Source organism: Diplotaxodon limnothrissa, linkage group LG5 (assembly GCF_057381915.1).
Source record: "Diplotaxodon limnothrissa isolate DT_005_m linkage group LG5, D_limnothrissa_male_GT1.1, whole genome shotgun sequence".
Taxonomy (NCBI): domain Eukaryota; kingdom Metazoa; phylum Chordata; class Actinopteri; order Cichliformes; family Cichlidae; genus Diplotaxodon; species Diplotaxodon limnothrissa.
In genome coordinates this window covers 7,254,438-7,268,488 of record NC_140600.1, presented here as the reverse complement: position 1 = coordinate 7,268,488, position 14,051 = coordinate 7,254,438, and the positions used below count along the sequence as shown (strand labels likewise).

General features: G+C 39.2%; 1 long non-coding RNA gene across 1 annotated transcript in view; it reads right to left on the bottom strand.

Moving 5' to 3' along the window:
• Positions 1–308: 308 nt before the first annotated feature.
• Positions 309–14,051, bottom strand: part of LOC146631517 (uncharacterized) — a 41,071-nt gene continuing 27,328 nt past the window's right edge. Inside the window, exons 2-3 of the long non-coding RNA XR_014906193.1 lie at positions 8,518–8,605; positions 309–787 (exon numbers count right to left, since the gene is read on the bottom strand). This is a non-coding gene — a long non-coding RNA (uncharacterized LOC146631517). The remainder of the gene's footprint in view (positions 788–8,517; positions 8,606–14,051) is intronic.

Sequence of the window (14,051 nt, the reverse complement as noted above, 5' to 3'; positions counted from 1 at the left end):
TCTTCCTGCGTTTTGACAGTTTTTTTCAAGCTTTTCTTCATCTGCTGTTAATTTTACTTTAGTTTTAGAATTACCCATTTTGAACTAATTACGTCAGAACTGTGACACCTTCTTTGGCATGAAAAAGTGGGAATGGGTTTTCAATAACAGGCTTCTACTCTCCCGCTATCCGAGAGAGCGGTTATTGATTTTACGTGATGAAGCACAACCCTTTTTCCACTTTAACCAATACGTGAGTGTACACAGGAAAACAGTTTGAGAAGTGATTCGACCGCTTATTGGGTCGTAAAAACAACTCACTCCTCTATTTCAACACAAACAAAGCGCGTTTTTATAATTTTTATTGAGATTTTCCGTAATTTTTATGTAACACCTTCAACCTGTTCTGTTGCAGCCACTCCCAGAGCGACCGGAACTTGTTCCGTTACAGCTGCTACCCAGAGCAACCGGAACTTTTAATAGCGATTTCTAGAATTTCGCTCTTGCCTGTTGTCTCCTAAGCCCCTCTTGGACTGAGATCTGTCGGCGCTAACCAGGTTTACACACTATTTTAAAGGAAAATCTCAATATCAACGTATTTTAGCGCTTGATGGAATGCAGTGTTTCATATTCACCTTACTGTGGCGCTGCATTTTTTGATCCGGTGCTCATCGGGTCCTGGAGCCGTGAAGGCCGAACGCTGACCGGAGATCGAATTCACGTGTCCGGGTTTTTCGTTTTACTGATCAGATTTCTTCCAGCGCAGGCGTCACGACGTCAGGATCCGATGGAGACCGTCTGTGGAAAACTAGACGTTAAAATAACAGTCAGTTCTCCGGCTCGAAGGACCAATTAAATGTCAAGGGTAGACATTTGTTCAAACACAAGTAAGAGAAATGAGACAACTGCAGACCGACTCAGAGTGTAATTAGAAAACGTGCGCACGGGTGAATGTCTCTGAGAAGACAAAACACACCGAGCACAGGCTCGCTTGCTTTATTTATAAGGCAAAAATGGGTTACATAGTACTTCCTCTTTTAACTGTCAGGGAAGAGGTTAAACATTAAATCAACTTATCTGATCTTTCACACACTGGGATAAGAATACAGAAGTATATCATGCTTTATCTGACATCACAGACACTGAAGGAAAAGAATGCATCATTATATCATGCTGTCAAACATCTCAGACACTGAGGTAAGGAATGCATCAGTTTTCCTTTAACAATAGACTTGGTTAGGTGATTCTTCAACAATAGGCTTGGTTATGTGAAAATATATGAACACACAAAATATAAGGCATACTTGGTTAGAATATAAGGCACACTTGATTATATTGTATTATAGAGATTTGGTTATAATGTATAATGTAGAAAATCTCTAACAATAAGAAATCATACAAAACTATACTGGGAGAAACTAAAGCTGAGGCGCTGGGAAGACACGGGAAATGCACACAACCTAGAGGGACGACGCAACACAGAACAAAGGGACACTCTGACATAAATACACAGAAGGTAATGAGGGAAGTGGGAACACACGAGGAACACAGCTGAAGACAATTACTCATGACCGAGCAGGGAGGACACGAAACTGAAAATACTGACACCAAGATGTGGACCTTAAACACAACACAGTACACAGAGATGAGCACAGAGAGAGAGAGAGAGGCAGAGAACAAGGATGAATACGAGGGGATGAGGAGAACACAGAACACAAAGGACGGGAACACGGTACCAGAACAAACACCACAATAAAAGCATGGACACAGGGGGAATCCAAATACCAAACCAAACAATCCAATGGACATAAGGAACAAAATACAAAACCACAGGAAATCTGAGAACACTGGGTCAAAATGACCCAGGACCATGACAATCAGAGGTGGCCCCTTCCTCAGCCTGGTTCTGCTGGAGGTTTCTTCCTGTTAAAAGGGAGTTTTTCCTTCCCACTGTTGCCAAAGTGCTTGCTCATAGGGACTCATATGATTGTTGGGTTTTTCTCTGTATGTATTATTGTAGGGTCTACCTTACGATATAAAGCACCTTGAGGCGACTGCTGTTGTGATTTGGTGCTGTATAAATATAATTAAAATGAAAATTGAACTGAAGTCTGTGTTGACAAGTAGTTACATTCGTGGAAAGATATACATGTCAGATTAGAGCAGTGGGTTTAGGCCGTAGATACAGCTTAGTTTTGCCCTCGTCAATCAAGCATTGTCTGCCACATATCATTCAAGGTTCTATGTTTGCCATTTGTGCATAAAACCAGCAGTTAAGGCACATCGGAATACTTTTGGAGAGCTCTCTCAGTCATAGTAAGCATGTTAGAAAAATCAACAACAATAAACAAGACAATACAATGCTAATACAAATTGTTAATTATAAATTTCCCCCCTTTACACGAGGGGTGGCACTATATACACACACACGAGTCTAATGATATTGCAGATTTTGCACAGTTAGGATATGCACATTTCTCAGTTGTCATTTATATGACAAGCGTGGAGTTATTATTGCACATTGTTCAGTGGTTTTTGCTTTGCCATCAGTCCAACTCTGGTTCAGAAGAAACTATTGAAACACCTTGTTCTGTGAGTGATGATGGTGTGTGCCCTGCTGTGTCTTAGGTTGATCGCTTTATATTTGGTACATACCTGCAGTATCAACAATTTGATGGTCACCAGTTACAGTAAAGTACCTTACTGGTGTTTGAGAGTTAACATAATCTCTGATAGAAAAAGGCTCACAACCAGTAGGTTCCAGTTCCAACTTAAGATCAGAAACAATGAAGTGGACCAAACTGCAAGAATGCATCAGATAGAGCTTGAGTTCCAAGAAAGGAGTAAATTATCTATTACCCTTTCTTCTAATTCAATTGATCTAACTAAATGTGTTGCTTGTGTACCAAATTTCTGCACACCAACTGTGGAGAGTGCTGACAAAGTGTTTAATAAAGTTTCTTATTCTTAACAAGAATAAATGATTTGAACATGCCGTTTGTTCTGACCTCTGCCCTGACATATCTTCTGTGGCACATGAAAGTCAACAATTAGAACATTTAAATGTAAGAGACTTTTTTTGGCCAGGCTTAAAAATGTTTGTTAGATGACGTTCAGGCTATCCTGTCATATGAGAGCAATATGAACATACTTACAGCATAGTATTTTTTTTCTCATACCTGCTCTTCTACAGCACATACTGGTTGTTTCCACATGCTCTTGGCCAGTTATTTTGTTTTTTTCTCTACGGTGCTCTGTTCTTTGACAAACCCCTTTTGTTCCCTAACCTGTTTTTAAACTTGCCTTTGTTTTGAAATTTTGTCTCAGCACATTCCTTTGTACTTAGTTTGCCTATTTGCATTGTTATTTCCTTGTTATTGAAGAAGATTCTGATTTTTTTAAAAAGAGTTGTCCCCTTGAATGTATTTTCTGAAAACCACAACACTTTTTAATATCTAGGAAACATATTGCCTCACAGAAACAAGGTTGTTTGTTCAAAACTGCCAAGGTGGGTGCTCCCCTCTGTGATATGTGGTGCTGTTATGGTGACCGGTCCAGGAAGTACTCTGCCTTTTGCCTGATGCTGATAAATGTTCTGGCACTTTGACCCTGATTTAAATATCTCAGAGTATATATATATATATATATATATATATATATATATATATATATATATATATATATATATATATATATAAGTATATACATATATAAGTATATATATATATATATATATATATATATATATATATAAGTATATACATATATAAGTATATATATATATATATATATATATATATATATATATATATATATATATATATATATATATATATATATATAAGTTAGGCTTTACAGGAAATCATGTAGCCTCAGTATAAAATAAATAAACTTTTGTACTTTTGTAATCTTTTCCTCTAGTGCCATCATCAGGTTGAAATATGACCTGATCTCCATTTATTTGTTGCTTTTAACCACATAACTACAAACTCTGTGTCTAGCACTACTTAGCAAATATTAGCATGCTAACACAATAAACTAAAGAACAAGATGGCTGTGGTAAGATATAAATACCAAAACACTGGCATGTTAACATTGTAAGCATGTGGCTTATTACTTATTACTTATTACTTGCTCCTTGTATTGCACCTTATAGCATATATAACTTGTATACAACTGTATACATCTGTGTATCTTTTATCTTTAAATTTAAAGTAATTTTAATATAAAAATCTGCATTCTGCTAGTGGAGAGATGCCAAACTGCCTTTCATTGTTCTTGTAACAGTGATGATAAAGCTCTATCTTCTCTTCTCTTATCTCATGCTTGCATGCTGACAGTATTTAGCCTCGCAGCTGTATTCAGTAGAGTGTAGCTGTAGATTGTAGTCATGTTTGATCTTGGGAACCATCACCCATATGGGCATCTACCTGTGCATTACAGGTCTTTTAAGTGGCACAGACTGAAAGCAAAGTTCTTTAGTTTCTATGAGAAGCTCAGCCCAAGACAGCAAATACACTTTTGTGCAAAGTAAAATGTGGTGTACAGACCATCTGTACAGATACTCCTCTCGCATATACGGAGGTATGGCCTCGCTCCTGAAATTTAGATGAATTATCTCCAAGTAATAATTCTGCTACCCTGTGAAAAAAGTATGTCACTGTAATCCTGGTTTTAATTAAAGTCACATCCATCTATATATTTTACTTCGCTTCCTAACCTGTGTGGGGCTGGAACCTATCCAGGCTTGTACTAGTTAAAAGACAAGCCACAAGGCGTCTTAGAGCCCTTTAGAATATTAACCCCCTGAAGTGGATGTCATCATCAGTAATGACCTTAACCCTAATCACATGCCATCACAATATCCAATTTCTATTCTTTTAAACCCTGTTCTCACAAGTCTTGGCAATAAGGGTATTGCCCCAATGGTCATGCTTTAAAATCTATTAACGTTTTTTCAGAGGGTTAAAATTCAAGTTACATGTGAATGCATCAGGAATTGGTCACTTCTAATAATTATCACTCATAATACACTGCGATGCTAACTTGCTAAATGGACTATATCATCTTCTACTCTGAGGGTGCTAATTACTATAAGCTGCATTTACCCAGTCAAACCTCACTGTATTTTATATTTGAATCACTTTCTAACAAACATGCACATACTTGCACTCTCATAGACAGAGCAGGGGAAATTGCGAGGGATTGACTTGGAACTACAATTACTGTAAGTAAAGCAACACTTGCTGTTTTGGCAGCACAAGACCAGTGAGATTAGGTGAAAGCACAATTGAGACATACACCAAGCAGCCATAAGAAGAAAACTACTGGCTGGTGAAGCAAGTACCATTAATCATCTTCTTTTAGACTACATTATTCTCCTGTAAAACCTTGGGTCCTGGCAATTGTGGATTTTAAATGCAACTATGTTAAGGTGGTTGCAGCCTATTGAGCCACACTGCTCAATGGCAAAGACTGTCCGTGTCGCAGAGTTAGACTCTTGCAGATATGGCACACTGTGGCATTTTATATGATGTTTAATTGAGGCAAATAAGAGGGACTGAGTTTGTAGTATGCAACAAGACTGAAAGCGCGTCAGTCAATGTGACGTAAAGAAAAACTGCTGCAAACACAGTGTCACTGCCCACTGAAACCTGTTGTTATGAATTCATTACATAAAACAGCTTTGAATGAGAGTTTGAGACCTGCTCATCCAAATAACTTCACACATTTTCCAACCACACAACCTTTGTTCCCAATACAACAAGCTCCATGTAAAGTGTACTTTTTTGGGAATAGCACTCAGGAGTCGTTGGACAATTCACCGACAGTTTTACTTTGTTGATACTGTTGGTAGATGATGAGAAATTATTGAGATGAAAAGTAGGTTTCACCCTTTTTTTAAATTTTTTATTTTAGCGAACTGTAAAATGAAACTCAAGCCAACTGTACACATTTTTTACTTACTGAATTCCAGACTTAATGCTTGAGTATTTACATCCATGTCTTCCTTATATATATCCTTATATTTGTAATTCTTAATGTGTACTGTTGCACTTAGGCCTCTGAAAATTGGTGGTACATTGTGATCCTTTTAATGAGAGAAATGACATAAAATCCAAATTTCTGTCATGACTCTGTCACAGTAGCCTTATCTGAATGCTAACGCGCAGCATATTTAAATCTTGACATGGTCACGAAGACAAATGGTTTAGGTTTTCAGATTAATTTTCTACCTGCAAGTCATGACCAAGAGAGATGTGCAGCATGAATAGTTTGACAGAACTGCAATTACCTCTGATTACTTTCCTAATCATAATCAGACAGGCTCCATGTTGTCCGTGACGGGGTTGAACTCAAACAGTGTCCTTGTCAGAGAGCAGTGCCTGATAATGATTGCGGTTTATGCCTCAGGTGGGAGATGATGTGTTTTATGTTTGAAGCTGTGTTTACTTCCCACAGCAAACACAGCTTATATCAGAGGAAGTGATCAGAAATTAAATCACAGACTTGTCTTTGTGTCTAACACGATAAAGCCTGAATGACACTCATTTGTGCGAATCACCTACATGTTAATTACCTCCGGCTACTTAAACCGACATAAATTTGAGTTTGTGGTTAATTTACCATTTAGCACTTGGTAACATGTTCCATCTTCATCTCATTGCAGTTAACCTGATCGATTCTTCTGGACACCAATACATCTGCCAACTCGTCATCCTTATGAGTCAACTATAGTACCCTGAGGATGAGATGGTGGTTAGAGGTGATCAGCTTGGGCACAAATGAAAGGAGAATAAAACCTAATGGCTGATGTGCATCCATTCCATTCTGCTCCAGTAGTAATGCTGTACTCTGCACAAAGGCTACCCATTCATGTGGTCCTTCATCTGTTACTCCTCATCTATGAGAAAAAGGCACTACCTCAAGCCTTGTTTTTGAAGTGTTACATTAACCTCATGATAGGCAGTGTCCCTCACACCATTATGATTTTCACCTACTGCATCATATCATCATAAAGATTTAACCCTTTGGGGTATAAGCCATCATGGGTGGCAAACCCATAACCCTGACCTCACCCTAGATTTTAGAAAAAGGTAAAGTAGACTTCTTTGGGACAGAAGTCTTAATAGGTTTTAATATGTGTCAGAAAAAAAAATTTCTTTGTTCCCTTTCTGGCTAGATCTGGGAGAATGATTTATTAAAACAAAGATAGCCCAGGATATCAGAATGTAAGGGTAATTTATAATGTACAGTTGAAGCAAGCTGTTGTTTTCAGTAATTCGAATAGATACTTAAAACCACTCTTAAGGGGGGGAAATGGGGAAGATTTATCAGAACTTCTTAATATCCAATAGTTCCCTAACATCTTGCCACAATGTATTAGACTCTATTAGAAAACAGTCTCCAAACCCTGGATGAAAGATGTTAAGAGATTTACTTAAGAGGATTCTATCAAATTATTGTGGTTGTTGCGTTACTCCCTTCTTCCAACCAGGGGTCGTAACATTTACAAAGAAGAGGCAGTGACTGATAAAGTCATACAATAAACACAGTTAGCAATCAAAAAACAAAAACTAACAGCCATTGCCTTTTCTCCTCGCACTCCATCATTACACAAGTTAACTGCTGGCCATAGCTCTGCATTTACCAGAATGATAGGAATTCTCTGAATGTATTATTGTAGGTTCTATGTTACAATATAAAGCGCCTTGAGGCGACTGTTGTGATTTGGCGCTATATAAATACAATTGAACTGAATTGAATTGAAAAGAAAAATGTGTATATCCCAAAATATAAAACTAACCCAATCCAGAATAGAGGACCCAAATCCAGAACATGATACAATTAAAAGGGCAAATCTGGTGAAAAAAGACAAGGACAACATGTGAAAGTCTGAGTAATTCTTCCACGTAAATTGGCAAAACAATTTAGGAATAATTGGGAAGAAGGACCAGAGCTTTTTTTGTATTAGATGAGTTATTGCCAATGTGTGCCAGGTGAGAGATGTGCAGGAACACTGTGGAACAAACAAGGCCCAGCACATATGCAAACACACAGAAGGAATAGATAAAAAGTGACAGGTCAGCACTGGAGGACAGGTCGGACCATCACAGGTTACATTTGTAAGCACCTACTTAACGTTTAGAGAGAGTGAAACAAAAAGCAAACATTTGTGTTTTGTGCCCATCCCAGTCACTTACCTTTGTGGACTTTCTTTGCTCTTTGCAAGCGAAGAGTCAATTCTTGAGTAATTCCTTTGACACTGTGTCATTTCTCTCAGGAGGACATTTCTGGTCTAATAAGTTTAAAGCCTTTTTTGCATAATTTGGTATTGATGTACCCTAACAGGTTTGTCATTGGTAGTTACTGCATTGCCTGCAGTAAATCAACTTGTGAGATATAAATCTAATAATCACTCAAACAGCTTCCAGAGTCCACATTTTTTCATACAGCGCTTTGCATTACCAGAAGTAAAAAGTAAATCATCTAGTAGATGAATATGTATCACTAAATATAATAAATAAAACCAATTACTCAGTGCCGTGAGAGATGATAATTCCTCTCCATTCCTCCCCTCAGAGAGACAGCAGGAGGTGAGGAGCCAGCTCAGCCGTCAGATGAGCTGCAAAGAAACAAACATGTTGTTGTTGTAAGCTGTTGATGGACTCTTACCATGTACATAAACGGACATATTTCTTGGTATTAGAACTGCAGTTCCTATCTCTCCGTGTGTGGGAGTTTACACAGTTAGTCAACATGTGATTGACACGGTCATATGTCATGAATGCAAAGAGAGGACATATGAACGCATCAGTCTTATCCCCTTCCCCCACCCAGCCACTACCACCCACCACCATCCCAAATGTAGCAAAAGCTTGGTTTGCATTGCCATCAGTAGGTTTAGGCGTATCCAAGGGGCTGAAGGTTTCCAGTTCAGTGCTCTCAGGATCAAGTCTTTACTTTTTGGGGATGGTGTCGCCATGCTCACCTCAATGTACAGTAACCTCCAGTTTGTGCTGGGGCGTGTGCTGGGATCAGTGTTGCCAACTTAGCGACTTTGTCGCTATATTTAGCGAGTTTTCAGACCCCTTAGCGACTTTTTAAAGAAAAAAAGTTGCTAAAAAAAGACGTGAAAGCGCTACTTTCAACAAGCAGGGGGTGCTGTAACGCAGTCCGTTCTTCTTTTACTGTTATGCTGTATTGTGGATCACAAGGTTTAAAACTACTTATAAACACACACACACAAAGTAACTCCACCAGAGTGCCTATTTCGGGTCACTTTTGCCGGTCCAAGCCCGGGTAAAGGAGCAGGGTTGGAATTGTGACATTAGAAAAAACAATAATTGCTAAAAGAAATTTAATTTGTAGTTCTAAATAAACTCTAAATGCATTTAGGACGTTTTTTACTCACTTTATGTCTCTTCCACGATGTTATTTCTCTCTCCAACAACATAGGTTACAATTAGATTAGCATGACCAATTATGCAAATTAGGCGATGACGTCATTTAGCGACTTCTAGCGACTTTTAGGACAACCAATAGCGATTTTCCTTACTGAGGAGTTGGCAACACTGGCTGGGATTGCAAAGCAGCACTGGACAGGTGATTGGAAAGACTGGTGACTGGTGTGTTTTGGTAAAAAGAGAGAGCTGAGAATAAAGGCAAAGCTGTGAATTGACTGGTTGACCTACCTAATTACCCTCACATAGGCCACAAAGTCATATTCAAAGAAAGACAGAATCAAGCTGCCTGTGAAGGGTGTCTGGGCTCAGCCTTAGAGATGGGTTAAGGAGTTCACTCCTTCAGAAAAGGCTCCCCGAAAGGGGTTAGTTAAGGTGGTACAGACATTTAACTAGGATGCCCCTTGGTTGGCTCAAAGGCTATATGTTTCTGACACATTCTACTTGGTGAAGAGCAGCAAGGACACTGAATGCCATTTGCTGCTGTGGGGTGCTTTGCTGTTTTAGTCTGCCAGTGTGAACCAGACCCTGATAAATAGTAGAAAATGGATGGACTGATGGATAGATTAAACTTCTGCCAGCACACAATAGATTCTTCTCACTGAAACTGCACAAAAAACATCGCTAGAAAATTATTCTGTCAAGTTCAAGAAATTTAATGCTAACTTTATCTTTATTTACTCTGGAATTATGCAGTAGAGAGACTCCAGCCCCCCCCCGCTACCCTGAATTGGATAAGAAGAAAATGGATGGATGGGTAATGCAGCAGATATTTAGTTTTCTTCAGTTCCACTGTCTCACTGTGTAATCCTGTGCTTTCTTTAAACCGGGTGTTAATGTGTTTGTTCTTCTGTTAGTACAAGCTTCCATAAATAACTTTTAGCATCAACTGAAGCATTTACACAAAAGCCTGTGCAACTGGGTGGAAAGTCTGGGAGAAGATAACTATCTTACCAGACGAAATCATAAAGCCAGAGTTCTTACAATTAGTGTTGCACTTAAACTGATTTCATATGGCATGTTGGAAATGAAGTTAGATCTTATTTTTAAGGCCCTGGAAGGTAACATCGGTACATGAAGCAATTTACAGGAAATAAGCTCCCATAAACTTTAATGATTAGAAAGGTGCCTTGCCACTTATGATAACAGCTTCAGATTCCTGTAAATATTTAATGACTTTTCTTTAGTGTAAAGAAAAGAAAAAGTGCAAATTTGTGGACTGCAGGGATCCAACTTATGGCCCTTGGCAGCAAAGAGATGCGGTTGTGTTACTGATGACTTTGTGTCATGCTGTGATGCATTCTTCTATCGTTTAACATTTTTAATAGTGAGGCCAAACCAATATGTTGTACTGTATTTTACCACCCATGATAATCGAAGGTGAGGAAATTACTCTTGTATGTTTCTCGAGTCATTGTTTGCTACCTGCGGTGGATATTTGCTTACTAACTCCGTCTGCACAGGTGTTACAGCAGAGCTCTTTTTTTCCTGCAGGAATGATCTCTGGTAATATGGGTGATAAAAGATGACCTTGCTTCGTCAGAGTTTTGTTCAATATGTTTTGACATTTTGTAACCGGTGCAAAACTGATGTGCTGACAATGTATAAATCAGACTGAGAAGAAATACATTTAAGAAAGGTTAACTGTGTAACGGGGCACAAGCAGTGACATCTACTGGATCCTTATCACATGTCAACGTCAGTTCTTTAGATATAGCTAAAGCAGCAATAGTTGTACTAGTAGCTTGGAAATTGCAGTTGCTTCTTTATGATAAACATGCTAACATACTTTAAAAGCCGAATGTGTTATTTCATTCCAATCAATTACCATAAAAAAACAAAACACATTTTATCAGAATATGATATTTGCAGTATTTTTTTTTAGCTTTCTGTAGATGTTCAGGTAACTAATGCAGGTTTATCTTCAAACTCACCAAACATCAGAGGTCTTCTACACCTATTATTGGACACAGTGTCCATTGTTTTCACCCAATGTCACATCATTATAGAAATGCCCATCTGAAAGGCACATTGGCTGCTGTTATGGATCACGAGGACCCAAATCTTGTGTTCTGTTTATTTGGGGCCTATGGAATATTGACATGCTTGTGTTGTGATTCAGTTGAGTGCCAATTATTCTGCCCTCCAGAAATCCACACCATCCACTTAACTGAAAACCATGAATGTATCATGCTACAGTTGCACTAGGGAAATCCATGGTTGGAGACTGTAGCGCTACCAGAATTATTGCGACCATGTGCAAACGGCTGCTTCATTTGAACGAGGCACGTGACCCGTGTCATCTTTAAAGTGTACAGTCTTGTTCCACCAGAGTCAGTCTGCTATCAATTTGGGTCAAGTTTGTAATTACATGCAATCTGTTTGTGATAACGTGACAAAAATCTCAAATCTGTTGCTGTTGTTTGGAAATCTGTTTCCATCTACGCGCACAGAAACTCACATTAACGACTTGCATTCCAGCTGGAACCTCATGGGCTTGAAACAGAAAATAAGAAATTCCACCTCAAACAGTGATGGAGTGGCTGCAGGATGGAGATTTGACTGCAAAATGACACAAGTGCTAGATAGTCTGAACTGGGACAAAATAAAAATCAGCCCTGGCATTTTTGGTTCAGGCGGCGTAGCATGATTGGACATGTTAGTGTCACTGTAGTGCAGCATGTGACAATTAAAAGCTACACTTTAGCTTTTAGCAGTGGCTTACGCTCAAAGTAGCCATTCATTTTACTTGAATCTCTCTCTTCCTCATTATGTCCCTCCATCTACTTTCTTACCACAGTAATTATATCTAACTTGGTCTCTCCCCCAGTCTGTTGTTGGGAGTGCTGTCCCTGAACTTATCCACAGTTACACAGTTAGTGGTATCAACAGCAGCCTCCTGTGACTGTGAGAGCTAGTTTTTAAATTAGCTGTTGCTGGTGCTACTGTTGATGGTGCAGCAGCTGCACCGACAGCTAACATGTTGGTTAATTTAACACATTGCTTTTTCTATTTCTCTCTTAGCTTTCAGCTCCACTGTTTTGCTTTTGTTTACCCATCTTTAACACCAACACTAAAGTCTGCTCTGAGCACTGCAAAGGTGAGGGAGGGGTTGGTTGTGTTAAGAGATTTGATTGGGCAATCCAGTGTCAGTAACAAAAAATAATGAATGGGCTGACTTCGGTGCTTGAAGGGCTGCTGAGCAGCGACCTTTCCAGCCGGCCCATAGCCTGCATAATAATATCAACACAGGAAAAAAATTACATTGATCCTGGTGCTTCACCCCAACAGGCAGATTGCCAGTATAGGCCTGGTGCTTGGCGACCTTACCTCCATAGAAGAATAAAGTCAGAAAACAAGCAGCTGGAAACCAGCTGAGTTGAACCCCCTGCTGCAAAGAGACACATCACAGACGAGTTGGTCTCCTCAGCACCGACTGACCCTGATTGAATGGAACGTTTTGACAATATGTTGTATGCATTTATAAACTAGACAACAATTATTTACAGTGCTTCACTAAGCTGACTCAGACTGACTGCTATCAGTGCAGAGTCAGACCATGGTGACTTAGAGACAGGTTGCTCAACCTCTGTACAAGCAGTTGGTAACAAGGAGTTTACCTATTTTTTCTCTAGTGTGACTGAGGTATTAACTGTTACCTTACCACATAATCTCCCCATTTAAAGGAACTAGCTCCAGCTTTCTGTTATTTCCATCCTGTCAGCTCACACTGCTTCCATCAGCCATGATACGCCAGCCCACTGCTATTTTTGCCAGATGCTAGCACTCAACTATAAACAGTGATACATTGCTGTTTTGCTAAAAACCTGTATGTGCTGTTCCAGTTTGTCGCAAGGGGCCAGGATCATACACCAGCTGTCACTGAGTGTGAGGCAGTATACAACATGGACAGGTCTATTAGAGGGCTCGCACAGACAGATAACCACACAGGGTCACCTCAACACCTACTGCCGATTTTGAATCGCCAGTTAACCTAATAATAATGTGTTTGGATTGGCCAGATGAAGCCAATGCAGACAAAGTGAGAAAACGTTAATTTCCTACAGGAAGGTGATGCCCCTAATAAATTTTAAAAAAAAAGTGCAAATTGAAATTTCAATCAGCACCGAGATTCAGAGCAGTTTCAGAAAGCATAAATATCTTCCACTGGCAGTTTATCCAACATTACACAATAACTGTAACTACAAAAACTGAGATTTTACACTTAAAATGCCCACATTTACGGTATTTACCATTGCTAACCGGAGGTGTAATCTAAAGAAAATTTGAGGCAAAATCATTGCATTGTAAAACACGCTGTGAAATACGTACTAATATAATATTTTAGAGTATTTTCACTATTCCCTCTATCTGTTTAAATTGTGCCAATACGCTGCCAGCGGTGATAAGGGCTGAATGAAACTACATTAGGCCAGGTTCCCGTGCAGCAACACCATCTGTCTGTCTCTATCGCTCTCACACACATTTCTTTCTCCTCCTCTTTGCTGCACCGAGATGCTGTCGTCTCTTCCGTTTTCCACTAACTTCCCCTTTGCTGAAAGGCAGATGCCCAAAATCAATTGCATTCACTCAATTTATATCAGCTCA